Source organism: Bos indicus x Bos taurus, chromosome 22 (assembly GCF_003369695.1).
Source record: "Bos indicus x Bos taurus breed Angus x Brahman F1 hybrid chromosome 22, Bos_hybrid_MaternalHap_v2.0, whole genome shotgun sequence".
Taxonomy (NCBI): domain Eukaryota; kingdom Metazoa; phylum Chordata; class Mammalia; order Artiodactyla; family Bovidae; genus Bos; species Bos indicus x Bos taurus.
This window is the reverse complement of record NC_040097.1, coordinates 43,734,091-43,754,606: the sequence shown is the minus strand read 5'-3', so window position 1 is coordinate 43,754,606 and position 20,516 is coordinate 43,734,091. Positions and strand designations below refer to the sequence as shown.

At 42.3% G+C, this 20,516-nt stretch overlaps 1 long non-coding RNA gene across 1 annotated transcript; it reads right to left on the bottom strand.

The window, feature by feature from the left end:
• Nucleotides 1-16,324: 16,324 nt before the first annotated feature.
• On the bottom strand, nt 16,325-20,465 carry LOC113880438. Its single transcript, XR_003507746.1, has 3 exons — nt 19,982-20,465; nt 19,011-19,164; nt 16,325-16,949 (listed from the first exon to the last, which is right to left on the bottom strand). It is a non-coding gene; the product is annotated as an uncharacterized LOC113880438 (long non-coding RNA).
• Between the last annotated feature and the right edge of the window lie 51 nt (nt 20,466-20,516).

Sequence of the window (20,516 nt, the reverse complement as noted above, 5' to 3'; positions counted from 1 at the left end):
GAAAATTATTACTAAGCAATTGCCAGGGGATTTTTAGGAGAAGAAACTTGGTCCTTGTGTGCTCATATTCTACCCTCCCCCAGGACGTGTCCCATCTGCTGTGAAATTCTTCACCCCCTTGGAATTGTCAGGCTAGAAGGAGGGGAATACATAAGTGAGTACGAATTGGCTTTTCTGGAGATGGCCTATGATGTGGGATATTTAACCCATCTGTGTTTTCATCCGCACCTGATCAAGCCCACCAAGGCATAACGGACTTTAAAAGTTAAGGGAGAAACAGTCTTGGACCACGTGGTGTTCTGGTATGGCCGTGCTGACCAGCAGGTGAAGACACGCCGATCCCCCTTCTCCCTCTGGGATCTAGCAGGTAAGGCTCTTCTCACCCCAATTAGGAAGGAGGCAGAATGGCAATTTAAATGTTTCATTGAGTGGAAATATCAGAAGTACATAGGGTACTGAGAACTTCATAGAATGAAAAGGAAAAGTAGAAGGTCTGAGAAGGTAAGCAAGATGGGGGGAAGTGAATCTAAGGCAACTGTATTGGAGTGCATGATTAAAATTTTAAAGAAGGGATTTGGAGGAGACTATGGGGTGAAGATGACACCTAACTGCCTCCACATACTCTGTGAGGTCGAATGGCCCCCTGTGGGAGTAGGATGGCCACCAGAGAACACCATGAACTTACAAATAGTGGAAGCAGTCTCTACAGTAGTCACAGGAGACCCAGGACACCCGGATCAAAATCCATATATTGACTCATGGCTAGGGTTAGCTCAAGACCCTCCTTTTACTTGGACAAGGTTCTGTATTCCAGAAGGAAAAGGGAAAAATATTAATGGCACAAAAATTGACTGATGATAAAAAAGGAAATTCTATAGGATTTGGACGGGGATGACCTGACTCCTCCCCCATACTGGATAATGAGGCACCTGCCTCCCAGTGCTCCATCAGGACCAGAGGCCACCTTAATGCCGAACCCAGGGCCAGGGGAAGTCCTGAAGCAGCCGCTGCTCCTCCGCCAGCTCTCCCGGAGTTCGTAGAGCCGCCGTTTCGGCAGGCTCCGATCCCAGCGATGGAGACCTCTGGTCAATGCCCCCAGAATTCCATCTCAGCCGGACCTCCTAGATTGTATCCACCTCTGTCAGTGAGTATTGATGGAGAGGGGGAAGAAAACACAGGAATTAGACAGAGGCTGCGCTCTGCCAAGGAACAGGCGGAAAGAACCCCACTACAGATGCCTCTCAGAGAGCCTCCGGTTCAGGATGCACGTGGGCACTACCATCAGCCCCCTGTAGCCTATTATTATTTTCCTCTACAGATATATTAAACTGGCGGAGACACAGGATCCTAACTGAGGTCAGAAAATGGTTAAAAGAAATGGCACCTGAGGGTACCACAAACCCACAGCGGTGGGCAGAACTCGCCACCCCCGATGAGAGGCTCAACTGGGACTGTAACACAGAGGAGGGGAGCGGCCACCTGGAGAGATATTGGGCAGCTATTTTACAAGGCCTCAAGAGGGGGCCCCGAAAACCTATGAGTATGGCAAAACTCTCCAAAGTGATTCAAAGGGAAAGCGAATCACCCTCTGAGTTCTACGAAAGACTGTGGGAGGCCTGTAGACTTTATACGCCAATAGATCCAGAGGCTGCTGGGTCTCAGATGGTGATAAATGCAGACTTTGTGTCTCAAGACTATCTCGAAAATGTCAGATGGGGGGACACCAAGTGACTCATGAATTTTTATACTCCCTGAATGCCCAGTACCTTTGTTGGGAAGAGACTTGCTAAATTGGGGGCACAAGTGACCTTTCCCCGCCAAAAAAGACCCACTCTTCGAGTGGGATCAACCACCTATTTACTCTTCCTCTGGGTAACCCCTCAAGATGAATGGAGGTTGCTCGATCCCCCAGAAGAGAAACCGAACAGGCTACACAGTCGAGAAAGGGAGCTAACTCAACAATTCCCTGATGTCTTGGAGGCAGACAACCACCCCCAGCACCCCCAGGCTTGCAAAACAAGTCCCACTAGTAATAGAACTCAAACCCAGTACAATTACATCAGCACCCTCCTTGGGCCTGCCAGACCTATATAAACTATTTACTCTTTACCTGACTGAAAAGGACAAGGTGGCTATGGGAGCGTTGTCCCAGACTATGGGGCCATGGGACAGACCCGTGGCTTGTCTCCCAAAATGGCTGGACAATATTGCCACTGGGTGGCTGGGATGCTTATGGGCAGTTGCGGCAGTTGCCTTACTGGTCCGGGAGGCAACCAAGCTGACTCTGGGCCAAGATTTGATCATAAAAGTCCCACATGAGGTCAACACTCTCCTGCGAGGGGACCCCCATAAATGGCTGTCAACATCCAGGACTACTCAATACCAGGGACTGTTATATGAAAAAGCCCATGTTACTATTGAGCCTTGTCAGGCCCTGAATCTGGCCACCCTCCTTTCTGTGGGAGAAGGTGGGCCCTCCCATGATTGCAAGGAAATATGCCAGCAGACCTGACTTGAGAGACCAGCCAATCCCGGACCCAGATTAGGTCCTGCACACCAGTGGCACCAGCCTGGTGAAACAAGGACAATGACTGTCGGGATATGCAGTAGTCATGGAAGAAACCATCGCTGAGGCTAGCTCTCTGCCATCACACTGGTCCGCTCGATGGGCTGAACTATGCTCTAATCCAGACCCTCAAGCTGTCAAAAGGTAAGAAGACAAACATTTACACAGATTCTAGGTATGCTTTTGCCACAATACATGTACACAGGGCTCTGTATAAGGAGAGAGGCCTTTTGACAGCTAGTGAAAAAGAGATTAAATAAGGAAGAAATTAAGGCCCTATTAGATGCTGCCTGGGAACCAGAAAGGGTTGCAGTCATACACTCCCAAGGACATCAAAAAGAGGATACCCCCTGGTCTCGGGGAAACAGACTGGCTGATAAGACAGCTAAACAAGCAGCTGAGGGCTTGGGGTGACAAGTGAAGCCCCTATTAAAGCTCTCATATTGGTGAAGCTGCCTGAGCTAACGCTGGACTCTCCAAAATACACTGAACCCCAAAACCAAAGTCAAAGCAGAAGGGGCTATCAAGACTGAAAAGGGATGGTGGGAATTGCCAAGTGGCAAATTATTGATACTGGAGGAGCTGGCACCCATTCTGCTAAGCTAAATACACCAAGCAACCCACCTAGGCCATGATAAACTGGAAGAGCTAATTCGAAAATACTTCTTGGTTCCCCGCCTCTCTTCCCTATGCAGGACAGAATCTCAGAACTGCACTGCCTGCTCACAGGTCAATGCTGCCTCTGGCACAAACAGAAATCTTTGGGGATTCAGCTAAAAGGCACACTGCCCTTTGAACACCTGGAAGTGGACTTCACTGAAATGAAACCTCACCAACACTACTGTTACCTGCTGGTCATGGTATATACATTCTCAGGATGGGTAGAAGCTTTTCCTACCTGGACTGAAAGAGCATCAAAAGTAGCCCGGTGCCTGCTTAGGAAAATAGTTCCCAGATTTCGATTTCCTACCAGCATTGGATCAGACAATGGCCTTACTTTTGTAGCTGATTTAGTACAAGTAAGCAAAACTTTAAACATCACATGGAAACTGCACACTGCATATAGGCCCAGAGTTCTGGGATGGTGGAATGAACCAACCAGACACTTAAAGAGACTCTCCAAATGGATCATAGAGACTGACTGCTCCTGGGTGGACTTGCTTCTGACGGCTCTGCTCAGACTCAGGATGACCCCACAGTCCCAAGGCTGTTCTCCTTAGGAAACTGTGTATGGGAGGCCCCCTCCCATAATAAAACAGGTGTCAACAAATTTGCCTCAGGTAAGGAGGGATGGGATTTCACAGCAGACGGAACTGGGTAAGGTAATAAATCAGGTAACTAAGTTTGTACAAGAAAGAGTGCCGTTCCCCCTTGGGGAACAGATTCATAAGTTTAAGCTTGGTGACTAAGTATGGGTCAAAGATTGAAAACATGATTTGCTAGCCCCTTGGTGGAAGGGCCCTTATATTATTCTAACTACCCCTACAGCACTTAAAGTTGCAGATATTGCCCCTTGGATCCATCATACCAGGGTGAAGAGAGCATAACATGCAGACCCAGAAAACGCTGAGTGGACTGCACAGAGGGACCCCACTGACCCTCAAGAGACTAAGACCATCCTTAAGAAGAAGGAAAAGAAAATCCCAGATGAGCCCCTTCAGGATGAAGCCACATGATCAACCCCTGCTGCTTGACCTCATTGACATGCCAACTTCCACAATACCTCCGACTGTTGTGTATGTGGGGCTATGCCTCGGTCTATGATGGGTGGACTTCCCTGGTGGCTGTCACCGCTCCGCCAAGGAGACTTTAAACCACTCGGCTCTTTTCTGGGACACAATCATAATCTCTCCCTGCTCTCTTGATGTAAGCCAGACCTACAGTCAATAGACTTGGGTCATGGGGTTACATATTATGTAAACACCAGTTTCATAAAAGTAATTTGAATTAATTTAATTCAAATTAAAATGGTTTTGGACATGCTTACAGCTGCTCAAGGAAGGACCTGTGCTATAATTAAGGTTGAATGTTGTGTATATATTCCTGATTTATCTGACAATGTATCAGCTGCTTTAGATGTCGTGAAAAAACCAGGTAAAAACAATGTCAAATAAAAACATTCCTTTCTGGACTTTGGTACTATCCTTGGGTGAAGGGTGATTGGCAGAAAATTAATTTACCATTATTATAGTTGCCTTGATAGTTCTGTTCTGTGGACCTTGCATTTTACAATGTATTATGAACTTTGTAACCCGAAAGTTGGTGTCGTTCTCCCAGATTGGTGGTTGGAGAGCCAGGGTGCAATATATCCCTATGAGTGATGCTCATACTATGAATTAAGAGCATCAAGAGTGGGGAATGAAGGAGGAAACAGACAGAACAGGCTCCATCTTCAAAGCAGGACTCCATCTTGGGCCGGACTGTGGACTTTGAGCTATATGCCCAGTATCTATGGAAATGACACACCAACTGGAAAACCAGACCCCACCCCCCCCGCCCCCGTGATGGAAGAGCCCCAGGGCTCGTATCTAGACTCTCCATCGCCTAAAAGAATACACTAATTATCTGTGTAACCAAATAAACCATAAATTCTATTATGCTTATTGGGGTATGACCACAGGCCTATTGATAATTGTCCACTGTTAACTACCTAGGCTTAAGGCATACGAATCATGGGTTTAAGGCATATGAATCACGGGTTAACTTTGATTGTATCTTTCTTTTCCTTTGATCAGACTAGTTTCAGAGAATTTGGGGAGGTGGGTTTGAACATGTACACTTAGGGTATAGAAAGTTTTCACAAAAACTGGTCGGGGTCCTTGGCTAAGAGGAGACTCTGCCTTGGGCTCGCTGGTGTAATAAACTGCACTTCACTATCTGCATCGTCCTTCTGAGTGAGTTTGCTTCCTGGAACATGAGGCTACAACAGGAGCATTCGAGACAGTGTGGAAGGATTTGACAAACTTTCAAGGATATTTTCCCAGTGTCCCAGTTGACTGCAAAAGAGACATCAAATTCTGGACCAATGCCTTGATGATAGACCTCTAACAGGGTGCAAAGGAGGATGTCCCCTGTTTTAGATTTCTGGCCTTGGAACTGTTGCAGTTATAAGGTCACCAACTTGGAAGACTATTGTTAAGGGTCTTGTAGTCTGTTTGGAATAGAAAGACAATTAAGATTGAGAACTAGTAGACTATGAGTACCCAGGTAAAGGAGGCTAGAGCAGAGTAGTAGGGGTCATGTCAGTCTTACAATCTTAGTGTTAATTTCTGCTTTACATTGATTCAGTTACAAATAATGGAACTACTTCATATATACTATTGAGTTTTCTTTTTTATATTCTTTTCCATTATGGTTTATCACAGAATATTGAAATAGTTCCCTGTGCTATACAGGAGCATCTTGCTATTCATCCATTTTATACATAATAGTTTGGACATGAGTTTGGGTGAACTCCGGGAGTTGGTGATGGACAGGGATCCTGGCGTGCTGCAATTCATGGGGTTGCAAAGAGTCGGACATGACTGAGCGACTGAACTGAATTGAACTGATGTGTATTTAGGATATACAAAGCTCCAGATGGTCAGGTTAGAAGCAGTGTGGGAATGTTTCTCTGGCGTTTGCTAGTCTTTGAGAATTTCCCAGGAGCAATCACTTCTGTTTCTTATATCCTTCCTGTGTCAAGATCTAAGGCTGTAACTTAGTCACTGTTCTCCTATGTGAGGAATGGAATTGCTGGGTCATACAGTACCACAATGTTTAACATTTTGAGAAACTTCCAAATTGTTTTCCATTTTGTATTACTACCCATGTATGAGGATTCTAATTTTTCCATCCTCATCAACACTTATTATCTCTCTTTTTAATTTTAGCCACCCTCTTTTTAATTTTAATCACAGCCACCCTGGTGGTTGTGAAGAGGTATCTCAGTGTGATTCAACTGATTTTTGACAAAGGTGCAAAGGCTATTCAAAGGAGAAAAGATAGTCTTTTCAATAAACAGTGCCAGAACAATAGGATCAGTTCACTTCAGTCGCTCAGTCATGTCTGACTCTTTGTGACCCCATGAACTGCAGCATGCCAGGCCTCCCTGTCCATCACCAACTCCCGTAGTCCACCCAAACTCATGTCCATTGAGTTGGTGATGCCATCCAACCATCTCATCCTCTGTCGTCCCCTTCTCCTCCTGCCCCAATCCCTCCCAGCATAAGGGTCTTTTCAAATGAGTCAGCTCTTTGCATCAGGTGGTCAAAGTATTGGAGTTTCAGCTTCAACATCAGTCCTAGCAATGAACACCCAGGACTGATCTCCTTTAGAATGGACTGGTTGGATCTCCTTGCAGTCCAAGGGACTCTCAAGAATCTTCTCCAACACCACAGTTCAAAAGCATCAATTCTTTGGTGCTCAGCTTTCTTTATAGTCCAACTCTCACATCCATATACGACCACTGGAAAAACTATAGCCGTGACTAGACAGACCTTTGTTGACAAACTAATGTCTCTGCTTTTTAATATGCTGTCTAGGTTGGTCATCACTTTCCTTCCAAGGAGTAAGCATCTTTTAATTTTGTCTTTTAACAACAGGATAACCATATGCAAAAGATGACAGTCTAATCAAACTGTCATCATATACAAAAATTAACTCGAGGGCCTCCCCAGTGGTCTAGTGGTTAAGAATCTGCTTGCCAATGCAGGGCACATGGATTTGATCCCTGGTCCAGGAAAATTCCATATGCCGTGGAGCAACTAAGCCTGTGAGACACAACTACTGAGCCAGCCCTCTAGAGACAGCAAGCCACAGCTACTGAGCTCATATGCCACAATTACTGACGTGTGCACACCTAAAGCCCATACTCTACAACAAGAGAAGCCATGGCAATGAGAAGCCTGAGCACCAAGGTGAAGAGTAGCCCCTGCTCTCTGCAACTAGAGAAAGCCTGTGCACAGTAATGAGGACCCAGTGCAGCCAAAAATAAATAATAAAAAAAAACAACTCAAAATGGATTACAGACTTGCATGTAAAGAATAAAACCATAAAGCTTCTGAAAGGAAATATAGAGGAAAAATTTTATTAACTAGATCAAGGAAAAATTTCTAAGATACTATATAAAAATGATCCATAAAATAAAAAATGATAATTTGGCCTTCATCAAAATTTTGAACTTTTGCTCTTACAAAAGACACTGTTAAGAGAATGAAAAGATGAGTCACAGATTAGGAGGAAATATTCACAAAACATATCTAATGAAGGATTTGTATCCATAATATATAAAGAACTCTTAATACTTTAAATGAGATAGCTAACAGTTCAATAAAAAACAGGAAAAGGATATTTGAACAGACAGTTCACCAGTGATGCAAGTAAGAACATGAAGAGATGTTCAACATCATTAGTCATTTGCTGTTGTTCAGTCGCTAAGTCTTGTCTGACTCTTTGCAACCCCATGGACTGCAGTACGCCAGGTTTCCCTGTCTTTCACTATCTCCCAGAGTTTGCTCAAAATCATGTCCCTTTTATTGGTGATGCTATCCAACCATCTCATGTTCTGTCACCCTCTTCTCTTCCTGCCCTCAATCTTTCCCAACATCAGGGTCTTTTCCAATGAGTCAGCTCTTCACATCAGGTGGCCAAAGAATTGGAGCTTCAGCATCAGTCCTTCCAATGAATATTCAGGACTGATTTCCTTTAGGATTCACGGGTTTGATCTCCTTGCTGCCTAAAGGACTCTCAAGAATTTTCTCCAGCACCAAAATTAGAAAGCATCAATTCTTTGGTGCTTGACCTTCTTTATGGTCCAACTCTCACATCCGAACATGACCACTGGAAAAACCATAGCTTTGACTATACGTGAAGAGATGTTCAATATCATTAGTTATTTGCGGTTGTTCAGTCGCTAAGTCTTGTCTGACTCTTTGCAACCCCCTGGACTGCAGTACGCCAGGTTTCCCTGTCTTTCACTATCTCCCAGAGTTTCACTATCTCCCAAAGCTTTGACCTTTGTTGGGCAAGTGATGTCTCTGCTTTTGAATATGCTGTCTAGGTTTCTCATAACTTTCTTTCCAAGGAGAAAAGTGTCTTTTAATTACACGGCTGCAGTCAGAGTCTGCAGTGATACTGGATCCTGAGAAAAGAAAATCTGTCATTTTCCACATTATTCCCTTCTATTTGCCATGAAGTGATGGGACCAGATGCCATGATCTTCGCTTGTTGAATGTTGAGTTTTTTTTTGTTTGTTTGTTTGTTTTTTTTAATTAAAAAAAATATCATTTATTTGGCTGTGTCAAGTCTTAGTTCAGCACACAGGATCTTTAATTGTGACATGTGGGATCTAGTTACCTGACTAGGGATCAAACCCAGGCCCCCTGCATTGGGAGCTCAGAATCTCAGCCACTGGCCCACCAGAGAAGTTCCTGAACTTGAATTTTCAATGCACATTGTTTTAAATCACATCCTGGGTGATCACATATAAAGCAATGGGAAATCACATATAAAAATGGACTAATTAAACATTATGGGCTAATCATTTAGAGAGCAGACCCCTGTAAGAGAAAATGCCACAAACTGCTACATGTATTCACAGGAGCTTATCTCAGTCTTGGAAGTATTGAGGAACAAGAAATGCAGGGTCATTACAGCCTCTCATGATGCAACTAGGGAAGTAAGTTTCCTGCATCTGTGGCTGCCATATTACATCTGCAATGGGTAGAGGTAGGAAACGTTCACTGTTAGAAGAACAAGATGTTTCCCACAGAAATCATGCAATTAGGAGAATCCTTGGACATGAAGAGGGTCACAGGATATGAGAAAATCACTGAGGGATCTTCGGAAGCCTGAAGAAGTAGCCTGATGGACCTCAAAGAGCCACAGGAACATGCAGGGAATTGTGTGAACTTGAAAACCAAAGAGGACCCAGGAAAAGGGCCTTGTCCACACTGCTGAGCAGAGTCCACACTGCTGCCCAGCAGGTAACTAACATCAAACATGTGTCTGACTGGGGCTGTTCCACACAGGCAGAGCCAGAAGTGAGAAAGCAGTGCTGGAGCTCAGGCCACCAGGCTGCCCTGCAGCTCTGTCTCCTGATGGTACAGAAGAGCTGAGAATCATGGTTTCCTCACTCCAGCGCCAGACTTCATGCATCTTCCTCTTCTCAAAAACTTTAACTCAGAATCACTAACAGAAGGACTGTGGATATAGTTTCCCACCTTACCCAAGATGACAACACAGTCCAGTAGAATCATCTAGACAGCAGCTTTCATCTCCACGTCAACAAGTCCTTCTTCTTAACTCAGTGTTTTGTGTCCAATTTCTAACCAAGGTCAAGGACAATGAGCAGAGGCCAAATTACAAACATTACCAGGCAAGACAGAAGGTCCTTTAAGACCTTCCACAATTACTAATTACTGTGAAGAATACAGATATGGTATCCATTGTCTACAAAGAAACATAGAAGACACATCTTTCAGTATAAAGGTTCTGCTGCTGCCGCTGCTAAGTCGCTTCAGTCGTGTCCGACTCTGTGTGACCCCATAGACGGCAGCCCACCAGGCTCCCCCGTCCCTGGGATTCTCCAGGCAAGAACACTGAAGTGGGCTGCCATTTCCTTCTCCAGTGCATGAAAGTGAAAAGTGAAAGTGAATTTGCTCAGTCGTGTCTGACTCCTAGCAACCCAATGGACTGCAGCCCACCAGGCTCCTCCATCCATGGGATTTTCCAGGCAAGAGTATTGGAGTGGGGTGCCATTGCCTTCTCCCGAATGTTGAGTTTTAAGCCAGCATTTTCACTCTCCTCTTCCACCCTCATCTAGAGTCTTTGGTTCTTCTTTGCTTCCTGCCATTGATATCATCTGCATATCTGAGGTTGTTGATATTTCTCCTGGCAATCTTGATTCCAGCTAGTGATTCATCCAACCCAGCATTTCACATGTTGTACTCTGCATATAAGTTAAATAAGCAGGGTGATAATATACAGCCTTGATGTATTCCTTTCCCAATTTGAACCAGTCCACTGTTGTATGTGTGGTTCTAACTGTTACTTCTTGACTTGCATATAGGTTTCTCAGGAGACAGGTAAGGTGATCTGGTATTCCCAACTTTTTAAGAATTTTCCAGTTTGTTGTGATCCACACAGTCAAAGGCTTTCATGTAGTCAATGAAGCAGAAATAGATATTTTTCTGGAATTCCCTTGCTTTCTCTCTTATCCAATGAATGTTGGCAATTTGATCTCCAGTTCTTCTGCCTTTTCTAAATCCAGTTTGAACATCTGGAAGTTCTTGGTTCATATACTGCTGAAGCCTGACTTGAAGGATTTTGAATATGACCTTGCTAGCATGTAAAACGAGTGCAATTGTACAGGAGTTTGAACATTCTTTGTATTGCCCTTCTTTGGATTTGAAATGAAAACTGACATTTTCCAGTCCTGTGGTGGCCACTGCTGACTCTTCCATATCTGCTGGCATATTGAGTGCCCCACTGATGACACAGCATTCTCACTTCTAGGTATTTACATTAGGAAGTAAGAACTTATATTCTTACAAAAGCCTATATATGAATGTTTAGAGTAGCCTTATTTATAATTATCAAAATGTGGAAACAATCCAAGTGGCCCTCAGTTGGTGAACAGATAAACTATGGTTCATCTGTACAACGGATCCCTACTCAGTAACTAAAAGAAACAAATTACTGATCCATCCAAGAACACAGTTGAATTGCAAATGCATTATGTCAACTTAAAGAATTAAGGCTGAAAAGGGTACATACTGCATAATTCCATTTATGTGACATTGTTGAAAAAGCAAAACCCACAGTGAAAGAAAACAAACAACGGAGGGAGTTTGGGATTGCAATATGCACACTATTTTATTTAAAATAGATAAGCAACAAGGACCCATCGTAAAGCACAGGGAACTCTTCTCAATATTCCATAATAATCTAAACGGGAAAATAATTTTTAAAAGAATAGATATATGTATATGTATAACTGAGTTACTTTGCTGTACTCCTGAAACTAACACAACATTGTACATCAACTATAGCCCAATATAAAATAAAATTAAAAAAAAAACAAAACAAGAAAAAAAAGTGGTTACGTAAGGTTCAAGGTATGGTGAGGAGCCAATATCAGAGGAAGTTTTGGGGAGTGGGTGAACTGTGGATATACAACTTTATGTGTCTGTCATTACGGAAATGAGTGAATTTTATCATTTCTGAATATACCTCTGAGACTTCCCTATTGGTCCAACGATTAAGACTCCACCCTTCCACTGTAGAGGGCATGGATTTGATTCTTGATCCTGGAACTAAGATACCACATACTGCATGGCAAGGCTAATAATAATAAAATAATTAAAAATTTAAAAATTTATCAATAAAACTGACTTTTAAAAATTACACTTAAGGGAGCTTTAACCTCTTGAGAAACCTGTATGTAGGTCAGGAAGCAACAGTTACAACTGGACATGGAACAACAGACTGGTTCCAAATAGGAAAAGGAGTCCATCAAGGCTGTATATTGTCACCCTGCTTATTTAACTTATATGCAGAGTACATCATGAGAAATGCTGGGCTGGAAGAAGCACAAGCTGGAATCAAGATTGCTGGGAGAAATATCAATAATCTCAGATATGCAGATGACACCACCCTTACAGCAGAAAGTAAAGAAGAACTAAAGAGCCTCTTGATGAAAGTAAAAGAGGAGAGTGAAAAAGTTGACTTAAAGCTCAACATTCAGAAAACTAAGATCATGGCATCTGGTCCCATCACTACATGGCAAATAGATGGGAAAACAGTGGAAACAGTGGCTGACTTTATTTTTTGGGACTCCAAAATCACTGCAGATGGTGACTGCAGCCATGAAATTAAAAGATGCTTACTCCTCTGAAGGAAAGTTATGACCAACCTAGACAGCAGAGACATTACTTTGCCAACAAAGGTCTGTCTAATCAAGGCTATGGTTTTTCCAATAGTCATGTATGAATGTGAGAGTTGGACTATAAAGAAAGCTGAGCATCGAAGAATTAATGCTTGTGAACTGTGGTGTTGGAGAAGACTCTTGAGAGTCCCTTGGACTGCAAGGAGATCCAACCAGTCCATCCTAAGGGACATCAGTCCTGAATATTCACTGGAAGGACTGATGCTGAAGCTGAAACTCCAATACTTTGGTCACCTGATGAGAAGAACTGACTCATTTGAAAAGACCCTGATGCTGGGAAAGATTGAAGGCGGGAGGAGAAGGGAATGACAGAGGATGAGATGGTTGGATGGCATCACTGACTCAATGGACATGAGTTTGGGTCAACTCCGGGAGTTGGTGATCGACATGGAGGCCTGGTGTGCTGCAGTTCATGGGGTCGCAGAGTCAGACACAACTGAGCGACTGAATGGAACTGAAGATGGGACTAAAAATATACAGACAACAACAACAAAGATGGAAGAATACGATTCTAAGCTAAAATATTCTAATATCCATTTTGGCACAGAAGGAGTATAAAAATCTTAATTTACTTTAGATATCATGTTAAGTATTTCTGTTTACAAATAAAGGACAGAAATAAAATACAAGAATCTCTTGCTTAACATTAGTAATCTGTGTCAGAAATCAGACGTTCTATGTGGAAGCACAGAGCAGAAGGGAGTGTGGTTCCCATTATTTTAACTGGGAAAAATTATAATGCATGATGTGTCTCCACCAAACCCAAACAATTTCCTAAAACATAAATAAAATATAGTGAAACACCTGTACATAAGCAACAGTCTATTGTATTAAGATTTTATATGATTAAAACCGCTATTTCCTTCAAACAGCATAGTACTACCATAAGGATAGACATACAGATGAATAGAATTGACTAAAGACTAGAAAGTCTAGAATTAAAGCCTCACATACAGGCTAACTGATTTTCAACAAGGGTGCCAAAACCACTCAATGGGGGAAAGGACAGTCTTTTCAATAAATGATGCTGGGACAACTGAATAAGTTACATGCGAAACAAGGAAGTTTGACCCTTACCTTACGCCATACACAAAAACTAATTCAAATAGATCAAAGATCTAAACATATGAGCTAAAACTATAAAACCGTTAGGAAAAACACAGTGAAAAAGCTTCACATCATTGTATTTGTTAATGATTTCTTGGATATAACACAAAAGCACAGGCAATAAAAGAAAAAAAAAATGATAAATCAGACTTCATTGAAATTTAAAACATTTGTGTATCAAAGGATACTATCCAGAGAGTGCAAAGACAAACCACTGAATGGGAGAAAATATTTACAAATCATATATCTGATAAGAGATTCATATTCGGAGAACATAAAGAACTCCTACAACTCAACAACAAACAATCATCCCAGTCCAAAAATGAGGAAAGAATGTGAATAGATATTTCTCCAGAGAAGATGTATGAACCATCAATAAGCACATGAAAAGATGTTTAACATCTCTAGTCATTAGAGAAATGCAAATTAAAACCACAATGAGATACCACTTCATACCAAGTAGGATGAAAATTATAATAAAACAAAACAAAACAGAAAATAACAAGTGTTGGCAAGGATGTGGAGAAATCAGAACACTTGGCATTGCTGCTTGGAATGTAAAATGGTGCAGCTGCTGTGGAAACAGTTTGGTGGGTTCTCAAGAAGATAAACATAGGATTACCATATGATCTAGCAATTTCACTAATAGGTATACAGCCAAAAGAATTGAAAGCAGAGACTCAAATGGATATTTAAAAACCAGTGTTCACAGCAGCATTATTCCCAATAGTCCAAAGGTGGAAACAATACAAATGCCCATCAACTGATAAATGGATAATATAGTAACCTTAGAAATAGAATACAATGAAACAGTAACCTTAGAAAAGAATACAACTTCGACATGGATGAACCTTGGAAACCTTATGCTAAGAGAAATAAGTCAGATACAAAAGGACAAATATTGTATGATTTCACTTAGATAAGATATTTGCTGCTGCTGCTGCATCACTTTAGTCGTGTCCGACTCTGTGTGACCCCATAGACGGCAGCCCACCAGGCTCCCCCGTCCCTGGGATTCTCCAGGCAAGAACACTGGAGTGGGTTGCCATTTCCTTCTCCAATGCATGAAAGTGAAAAGTGAAAGTGAAGTCGCTCAGTCGTGTCCGACTCTTAGCGACCCCATGGACTGCGGCCTACCAGGCCCCTCCGATCATGGGATTTTCCAGGCAAGGTACTTAGAATAGGCCAATTAACAGACAGAAAGTAGAACAGAGGTTACCAGGGGCTGGGGGACACAGAGGAAATAAGGAGTTATTGTTTAATAGATACAGAGTTTGAGATGATTAAAAAGTTCTAGAAATGGAAGCATTGATGGTTGCACAATGTACTTGATGCCACTGAGTGAACACTTAAAAATCATTGAAAGAATAAGCTTTGTTATGTATATTTTACTACACACAAAAAGCAAAATGAAAAACTCTGCTTCCTAACCACCAAACGCTACTGCTGGTAGCAAACAGCTTCAACAATCTCGTGTGCAATAACTTGATACACTGATTTCTCTCTCCGCACCAAAGATATCTTGAGATACACATTCTTTTTGTGGGTGTGGAGGCACAATTTACAAAGAACACTTAATTCTGATATTGTATCAATAGTGGTTTGAATATAGCTTAAGCTATTTCCTACACTGAGTTTTGTTTAAAACAGTGTGATGAATTTTAGGGATGTAAATTTAAAATTTTCTTATCTAAATATTGGCCAGAAAATATTGTGTTGAGAGATAAGAAATCTCTGTGATGTTCTGGTATTGAAAACCAAGAGGATTCTCTTGAGAAACGTCTCACAAAAGTAAGAATTACAGATCTTCCAAACCAGAAGAAGCAAAACCAAGAAAAAAGAAAATGAAACCATTAAAATAAAAATGGTTGAAAAAACCTTGAAAAAAAAATAGAAGGCTTGGAAGGAGAAAAAAATACATAGAAAAAGCATAGTAAAGATAAAACACAAAATTAGATGGTAGAAATAAGTTCAAATTGATCAATAATCATGATAAATGTAAACAGATCAATGTTTACCTATTATGAGGCAGAGGCTTTCATATTGGATTTTTTTATGAAGCTTTTCGATTTTTACAAAAGACACTCCAAAAACATGATGACAGAAAGACTAAAGATAAAAGAATAGACAGAAGGAAAATACTGGTCAAAAGAAAGCTATTATGCATCTAATAACTTAGTCTCAATACATATCGCAAAAAAATCAATAGACTCAGAAAGAGAAATTGGCAAATCAATCATAATGGCAGATTTTCCTCCTCAATATTTTTTAATGAAAAATTTCAAATGTACCACAAGCTAGAAGAATCTTAGAGCATACATCCAAATACTTACCGTCTAGTTCTACCAATAACACTTTTACTCTGCATTTGCTTCTTCACATATCAACCTCTGCACCTTTCTATCCATTTATTACACCATCTTATTTTGTATGCACTTCAAAGTAAATTCAGTCACTTTTCAAAGACTTCATTAAGTAAGGTTGATTATCTGATTGCAATTTTTTCATTTGTAATGAATTTTATATCCAATGAAACACACAAATCTTAAGTGCATGTTTGCTGAATTTTGACAAATGTATATATCTGTGTAAGCTAAACTCCAGGTAAGACACAGAACATTACCATCAATCCATAAAATTTTCTCATCTCCCTTCATAGTCAATCGTAACATATTTTTCTAGAAATGAATGGATCAAGTAGACAGGAAAAAAAAGAGTAATGATCTAGAAAATGTGAACAATGCAATTAATAGGCTTGAGCTAACAGACATAGAAAGAACTTCCTTCCATTAACAAGGAAATCACATTCTTTGCAAGCACATTTATGAAAATGAACCATGTACTAGGCCTCAAATGGATCTTCCACAAATTCCAAAGTCTGAGTTTCACAGAGACCATATTCTCTGATCACAAAGACAACGGACATATCTTGCCATGGCTTAGGAATATCTTGCCTGGGCATGGACCTAACCACAGAAGGGAAAGCAGGGTTCATGGGGAGATATGATTCCCATCACATGAACTGCTGGATTATGCTGGAACCTATTCCTGCTTATGCCAGTTTTTACTGGGTCTCTGTCATTTGCAACCCAAGAGTCCTGAAGAAAACACGTACTTCCTAGGAGAGACACAGTACAGCTATGAAAGCATTTTATAATTGAATGAACAATTCTTTACACTTCTAGCTTGCTTCAAGTATAAAGCACATTATTTAATCATTCATGAAACCACTGAGATTCCAAAAGTTGAAGTGACTCATTCAAGACTCCAGCTCCAGTGAGCCCCTGCACATGGCTCTGAAAATCTCTGAGTGAACTTCTGTCATGCTTATTCTACTCCATCTGCTTCCTAGGAGAGACAAGATAGAGAGTTCTTTCAGGGCAGGGACTGGGTCTTCCTCATCTTTGTGTCCCCACTGCCTAGCAAAGATCCTGTCAAATAAAAGGTGCCACTGATACCTATTGGCTGAGTGGCTGAAGTAATGAATGATTTCTCTAGTCAAAGAGCAAGATTTAATGTGAGAGTTTGAGGGAGGAAAGAGAAAGAGAGGGCCTTTACTTTGACTCTTTCAGAGACATTAGACATTCTAGCTCCCCTAATCATTGCTTTAAATATGTTGCCTCAGTTAATCTTCACAATAACCCTATGAGATTGTGTTATCGGCTGAACTGTATCCCTCCTCCCTGCACCCAAATTCAGACTATTGTAAAGAAAAGAGAGGGATTCAAGAAAACCATGGAAAGACAGGCATAACTTTTGCCATAGGCTCTTAAAAGTACTGGGGCTTCCCTTGTGGCTCAGCTGGTAAAGACTCCATCTGCAATGTGGGAGACCTGGGTTCCATCCCTAGGTTGGGAAGATCCCCTGGGGAAGGGAAAGGCTACCCACACCAGTATTTTAGCCTGGAGAATTCCAGGGACTGTATAGTCCATGGGGTTGCAAAGAGTCAAACACGACTGAGCAACTTTCACTCACTTAACTTAAAAGTATTAAGAACCTCTCTCTCTCTCTGAGGACACATTGGCTTATCCTCTTGGGTTTTGTCATGAAACTGTGAACACGACCATATACAGCCTAAAGGTTGCATCCTTACAGCCTATGATCCAAGGGATGAAAAACTGAGACTTGAATCCAGATGGTCTGATGTCAGTAAACAAATGATATGGAAATAAAAAGGAAACCCCGGGTGGTTGAGAAGAATTTAACTCGCTCTACAGAATTATCTATAGGGCACAGTAATTAAGAATGTGGGTGCGACATAAATCCCAGCTGTTTCACTTGCTAGAGGTGTGACTTTGGGGAAGTAATTTAACTTCTCTGTCCTCATCTGTAATACAGGCATACCTCACTGTCCTCATCTGTAAGATAGTACCTATTTGTATTAGTTTCCTAGGGCTGCCATTATAAAATACTACAAGCTGGGTGGCTTAAACAACAGAAATGCATCTTCTCACAGTTCTGGAGGCTAGAAGTCCATGATCAAGGTGTCAGCAAGTCTGGTTTCTTCTGAAGCCCCTCAGAAGATAGCTGCTTTCTTTCTGTGTTCCCATGGTCATCATCTAGTCTCTGTCCTCAATTCCTCTTTTCATAGGGACACTTGTGATACTGGATTAGAGCCCACTCATATCACCTCACTTTACCCTAACCACCTCTTTAAAGGCCATATTTCCAAATAGCCACCTTCTGAGATACTGGAAGTTAGGACCTGAACATATGAATTTGGGGGCAGGGAGGAGGGATACAATTCAGCCAATAACATGATCCCATAGGGTTATTGTGAAGATTAAATGAGGCAATATTTTTAAAGCAAAAATCAGGAGAGCTAAAATGTTTTAAGTGCTCAATAACTGTTCATTGTAACTGAATATTTACTTTAGGCATACGGGTATCTAGCAAGTCACAAATCTTCCTTTGCTAGGGTACTGGCTGGAAACGACCCTATCTTAGCAAGAACTCTCAGTTCTTGCCTGGAAAGAGAATAGTAAGTGGACTTCTGTGATTCCCCCCTCCCCTCCACCTCCCCGCTGGAGTGCCTAACTTGCCTCAGCAGGATAGGCAAAAAAAAAAAAGGCAATAATTCATGGCAGGATAAGGAGAAAAGATGGAGCTTCTGGCTCCAGTAACTTATGTTCAGAACAGTACCCATACCAGGAGAACCCACAGAAGACTTCAAGGTGCCCTATGAGGATGACTTCCCTCCCTGCTCCTCCCGGCACCTTCTATCTCCTCATGAAGCTGTATGCTTCAGGATGGCAGCGACCACATCTGTTTTACCTGATCTTCTCCCCAGGGCACAGCACAGTGCTGTGCTGGCACGTTGCAGGAGCCTCTCACATATTTATTGGGTAGGTAAAAAAAAGTAATGAATCAGGTTGATCAGTTTAATTGTACTGATCAGTAAGGACTCACCTTTTCGTATAAGTCAATCCTCCTCTTGGCCTCTGTTCTCCATCTGTCAAGTGGGAGAAGGTATGGAATGAGGCTCTCTCCACAACCCCTTCCAGTTCAATGCTTCCGGGATCTTAGGGTTCTCAGGAGACAGTCTGGATGCCTCTTCAAAGAACTAACGGAAGGGGAAACCAAACTGACTGAGCAAACTGTCTCAGGTGAAATGATTTCATGTGGGTCTGTGGTCCTCAAATTGTGGAGGACTGCACATAATTTTTTTTGTTTAATTTGGAAACAACATGGCCTATCTATTATTTTGCCAAATTTGGACATTGAAGGAAAAAAAATCCCATTAACTATCAACACCAGTTCTTTAAAAAAGATATATATATATTTAATACCAAGAAAGCAAGAAGTACATCGTCTCAGCAAAAAAAAAACAAAAAAAAAAACCCAAAACCAAAAACACAAACAACCAAAAACCCCACAAAAACCCACTCCCTCTCCCCATGGGAAAAAAGACAGGTGGCAACCTCACATGATTATTAGTATTTTCTTTGTAGATAGTCCTTAATTTCATCAGACTGATCCCTGTGTATAGTCCAGTCCTTGGGTCGTACTAACATTATTTTCACTACCCCTCAATACCTGTCAAGTGGGGCTTAATCTGCCCACTTTACAGATGGGGAAACAGAGGTTCAAAGAGCAAGTGCAAGATCAGGGAGACAGTAAGTAGTAGCGAGTTTTCTGGATGCCAACTTAGACCACCTTGGCAGAACCTAAACCAAAAGCTATTTCACAGCGGGGAAGAAATGACCTGCACTGGCCCCCCTGGTACGCCCCCTCGTGTTCTCAGTGAGTCTGGACTTGGATGCTTTGTCCTTTAACATACTACACGCTCATGATGTATCCACTTCATGCCAGGCACCGGGAAAGTGAAGGAAGACAAACCACACGTCCCCAGCCTCCTTGTCTCCTGTTCCCATACTCACCCTGGGTCCTGCTCTCCAGGCCTAACTCCTAATGCACTGGCGGCCAACGAATCCCCACCGCGGAAGTGGCTGTTAACAGTTTTGCTAGGGGGTTCCCTCTCCCAGAGGTGTTGGCGGTTTCCTAGGAGCCTCTGGGAACTTTCAACGCCTCCAAGACCCAAAGGACTGGGAGTGTAACGGTGCAACTCGAGGCACTGGGATAGGCTTTACCTGAGTTAACTTGGGAGCCAGGGGTCAGTTCAAACTCTTATCAACTAATACCCTGCTCGGACCCTCCCCCGTTCCCATGGGCTTTGCGTGGGCCCCGCAAACCCACAGCTCGGGCTGGGAAAACGGGGTCCCCCAAATTAGAAGGCCTTACTGTGGAGGAGGCTTACTGCTAGGGCTTGGGGACCCCCCGGACCGTGCCTACCCAGCTCCCTGACTGGACTGCCAGAACACGGAGCTCCCCTTTCCTGTTCCGCTCCGCTCCGCCCCGCACGCCGGCTGCAGGAACGCGCCTCCGTCGGGCCGCGCCGGTGCACGAGAGCTCGCG